The sequence below is a fragment of the Myotis nattereri genome (assembly GCF_964212035.1).
Source record: "Myotis nattereri genome assembly, chromosome: Y".
Taxonomy (NCBI): Eukaryota; Metazoa; Chordata; class Mammalia; order Chiroptera; family Vespertilionidae; genus Myotis; species Myotis nattereri.
This window is the reverse complement of record NC_138094.1, coordinates 16,685,400-16,690,391: the sequence shown is the minus strand read 5'-3', so window position 1 is coordinate 16,690,391 and position 4,992 is coordinate 16,685,400.

Sequence of the window (4,992 nt, the reverse complement as noted above, 5' to 3'; positions counted from 1 at the left end):
TAGCAGTCTTTGAGTATATTGAAATAAGCTTTCTTTAAGGAGGCAAAATGCAAATTGTTTACTTTTCTTTTTGAGGCCTAATACATTTATTTTTAATTACAGTTTTCTAGATATTTGAAGGGAATCTCCTTCTGTTTTTTCTTCCAGAGTAATTTCTAGGCCACAATTAGGGAGTTTCTTTTAAAAGCTTTTTTTCTTTCTGTTAAATAGAGCTACAAACTTGGTTCCTTTTCAGAAATACCTATCAGAGAGAGGTATGCTGGCCAATAGCGCAATGCATACAGACTAAGTAAAAGTAACTCTTTTTTTATGTTTTCTTATTAATGGTGCGATTTAATGTTTGAATACTAACTTTTGGTTTCCCTTGTAAATAGTCGCAGAAGAGATTTTTAAATTTCTCCTTTTTATTAAGCTTAAAATTTACTTTTGAACAGCATTCTTTTGGCTATTGCTCATTTGCATAGGTACAGAAATTTTACTCTGGACTGTGTTAGAACCAATTGCTAATAAAATATCTGCTTCTCATATAACTGAGTTTATATAAGACCTTGATTATATTGTAAAAAGCTAATTTATTAAGTGACTAAAGCATGCATCTTTATTGAGGAAGCAAAGTAAGTAAACTTATACATTTGACCTATGAAGTCCAGATGTTGCACTACCCACTGGCCTATCTAAAGATCAGGCTGTCAGGGCACCCATCTTAAAATTCTGCTGCTGAATAATCCGATGTTGCTAAAGAAGTATTCAGCAACTTTGTCCTGCCCTCCCTTAGAGGGTGACACTTTTATAACATTTAAAATACGTGTATTTTAAGAGAACACAATTATTAATTTTTATTTGATGAAGCTTCAAGTGATTTCAAGTATATTAGATCGGCATAATTTGGTTTGAAAATATTTCTTTTCCTAAAATATTTATTTTAAGAAGAGTAAACCCTTGAATTATTCCAGGGCACTTGAAAAGTTTCAAAGCTATCTCTTGGTTAAAGTCTTGAAATTTAACATGGAAAGACTATCACAAATATGTGTAACCCAAATATTACATTATACATTTGTTGTAATTATTCTAAAATAGATGAATTAAATTTAAACTCGTTTTTATATTAAAAATTTGGTTCAGACCAGAGAATTATTCCTCTTTTTTAATCAATCCAATTACATTTTATACCCTAGGATGAAATTTTACCACACATAGTACACATAATTACTACAATATATGTTGTGCTACTAAATTTTTCCAGATAAATCACAAGAATTATTTTTCTTGATAATGAATTTCTAAACTTTATGCATTGTATCATTATAAGCATTTAATTTCTCCCAATTTAATTTGAACTTTTATCTCTTGGAAGCCTTAAATTTTAGGTGGTAAGTTAAATACTTAGCATTTCTTAGATTAGTAATACCTTCACATTTTTAAGGATATGTTTCCAATAAAATTAACAAAGACTTATTTAATTAATAGATTCAAATCTGTCCTTTATTTTTTCATTCGAGTCAAACTCAAATTAATATTTCAGTATTTTGTTCTTTCAAAACAGAGATTTAATAAGTTTTATTCCTTAATGTAAATAACACAGATTTTTAAGTTACCAAAACTTTACAAATGTATGTTTAGACATATGAGGTTGCTAAAGAAGTAGGGGGAGAAGGGAAGAAGGCCTGTAGGCATTTGAATTTTAAAACCACCACATTTTTCCTTCAGAGATAAGATATAAGGTTGCTCTGCCAGGTTCTCTGCTTTTACAGGGGGAATATCCACTGGCCCTTTCCTCCAACACAGAGTGCAGTCAGCCTCTCCTCAGTGACTGCACCGTCACCATCAATATATTTATTTATAATTATTACTGAAAAGCTTTGCCACAAAGCCTTCATTTTAGGTATATCTATCTATTTAACTTTTAACAATTTTGAGATTCCAAAGCCAGTCATCACCATCTAAGGTGCTTTACTTGGGCAAATTTTGCAGCAGAGAAAACTTACTGGCTTTCATTGGCTTTAATGTTAACCTTGGAATATGGTCCATTATTATTTCAGAACTGCCCCTTATTATGGAAACACTAATCTTATTGCCTAAAAGCAGCCTGTCTATTTTCCTTGTGTCATTTCACCATCTTAATAAGAAAAACAGTCTTGGGTTTGTACTATAGCATCTGTGAAGAGATGGGGGTCAGTCCAAGAGGCCACACAAAATCGGGTGGGGTGCGACTTCTCTTAAGCTAGCGTTTTTCTCTTCACTGGTACAGAAATCCTAGAGATATCCCTTAAATTGTGAGGAATGTCTCATCTATCCAAATTTCAAATAACGATCTGGGAAATAAAATGAGACTTTTAATAACACTCTCGAGAGTGGGCATACATTTTACAGGATCACCAAAAGACTAGTAATTAATGGGTTGGGAGGTGTTTTAGATATTAATAATGGCCTGTCCATCTACTCTTTCTTTTCTTATTAAATTAAATTGAAGGCATGCTTAATAGACTAACAATAAACAACCAAGACAGATTGATAATAATCAACAGACAAGTGCCCGTAACATAGAGACAAGGCTTAATAAATCAGAGTAGTTTTCATAAATCTTATCCTATTCTGCTCTTCATGGCACTGGCTGTCCTCTAAAGTTATTTTAGCTAAAATCTGCCTGTCCCAAGGTGTCATATGGTAATTTTCAGACAAAGCATTAAAGGGTCCTTTTGTAAAATGACTGTTAGCCCCGTTTTCTCTAGCTGCTGAGCCTTTCCACACTAGAGGTGGAGGACCCAGGGCTTAGGTATTACAGACTTTTGATCCCCAATACGAATTAGGCATAATGCAGTGCAGACAAGAGCCCACATAGTTCAAGATGACAATGTTACTTTTTTTTCCTTGAGCCTGATTTAAGAGAGTACCTTTTGATATTTTAATTTCCTTAACCTTGAGCGTACAAGCTATATGTTTACAATTTTTTTTTTTTTGCCATATACTCAAACTTTCCTCATTGTAGCCTGGCAGAAATGAAAGATTTTCCACCCACTTTATGTCACAATTTCCAAAGCTGGCATGGGCTTTGTGCACAGAGAATTTTCCCCACCTTTTCAGTGCACTTCCCAGCTTTCTGGTGAAATGTCTTTATTTTTCACTCTGGTGCAATTTCTTCTCCAGATGCCCCACATTGGGTGCCAGAATGTTGTAACCTTTTGCAGCAAGGATTCAGGATCAGGTAAAGGAGCTGCACACAAATGAATACACTATACAACAAATATAAATTTAGAAGAAATGGGGGAGCCAGGCAGAAACCTTTCTTTCTAGTGGAGAAGCTCTCTGAAACCCAGCACCCATCAGCTTTTATTGACTTGGCTTTAGGTTTCTCATATATGCCCTTAAGCAAAGCAAACAGGCATATCAGCAGTCAAGTTTGCTAAACATTAAAAGGGTTATCAGGTTAGGAGATTACCTTCAGCCATTTTGCCAACAGCAGGGTAATATAATGCTGATGTTCAGCCCTGCTGAATATCAAAGTTCATTAGCCCTCTATGGGAGATATATATACATATACGTATACGTATACGTATACGTATGCATATGCATATGTATATACACAGAGATATATGTATGTAGGTATATGTGTGTGTGTATATATATATATATATATATATATATATATATATATATATACTAGAGGCTCAGTGCACAAAAATTTGTTCACTGGTGGGGGGATGTCCCTCAGCCCCACTTGTGCCCTCTCACAATCTGGGACCCCTCGGGAGATAATGACCTTCTGGCTTAGGCCTGCTCCGGTGTGGCAGAGGGCAGGCCCAATCTCTAGGTGCAACCCCTGGTGGGGCTTAGAGCAGGGCCGATTGGGAGTTGGGGCTCCGCCCACTGTCATGCACAGAGCAGGGCGGATCGGGAGGTTGCGATGCCACCCCCAGTCATGCTCAGGGTAAGGCCGATTGGGGGGTTGGGGTGCCACCCCCTGTTACACTCAAGGCAGGGACGATGGGGAGGTTGCAGCACCACCTGCTGTCATGAACAGGGCAGGGCCCATCAAGGGGGTTGGGGTTCTGTACCCTGTCACACACAGAGCAGGGCCAATCAGGGTGTTTGGGAGCTCCCCCCTGTCACGCACAGAGTAGGGCCTATAGAGGAGTTGGGGCACTGCCCCCTGTCACACACAGAGCAGGGCAGATCAGGGGGTTGGGGTGCCTACCCCTGTCACACTTAGGGCAGGGCCGAGGAGGTGGTTGTGGCTCCACCCTGTCACACACAGAGCAGGGCCCATGGCGGGGTTGGGGTGCCTCACCCTGTCACACACAGAGCCACAGGGTGATCAGGGGGTTTGGGCACTGCCCCCTGTCATGCTGCTCCAGGGGCCAGGAGGCCTCGCGGCTCCGCTGATCAGAGTGCTGGGAGGCGTCGCAGCTCCGCTTGACACAGGAGCAGTGAGACCTCGCTGCTCCTCTGATCCCATTGCTGGGAGGCCTCACGGCTCCCCTTGACAAGGGGCAGTTAGGCCTCACTGCTCCACTGATCCCGGTGCTGGCAGGCTCCACTGATCCCGGCTTCAGGAGGCCCCACGGCTCTGCTCTTCCCGGTGTTGGGAGGCATATTACCCTCTTACTATGCAGGATAGAGGCCTGGGGCACAGGTGGGGGCCGGCTGGATTGCCCTGAATGGTGTCCTGGATCAGGGTGGGGTTCCCGCTTGGGTGCCTGGCGGGCCTGGATGAGGGGATGATAGCTGTTTGCAGCTGGTCACACCCCCTTCAGGGTCAGGTTCCCCACTGGGGTTCCTGCCCAGTCTGGGTGAGGGGCTGAGGGCCGTTTCAGGCTGGCGGGAGACTGAAGCTCCCAACCTCTCCTTTTTTTCTTTTTTTATTTTGGGATTTGTTTACCTTCTATGGCTGTCACTGGAACTGAGAGCCAACTTCAGTTCTGAGGCTTGGCTACAGCGCTGAGGCCTCGGCTGCTGAAAGCAGGTATCTGGATTTGTTTGGGTTCTATTATAGAA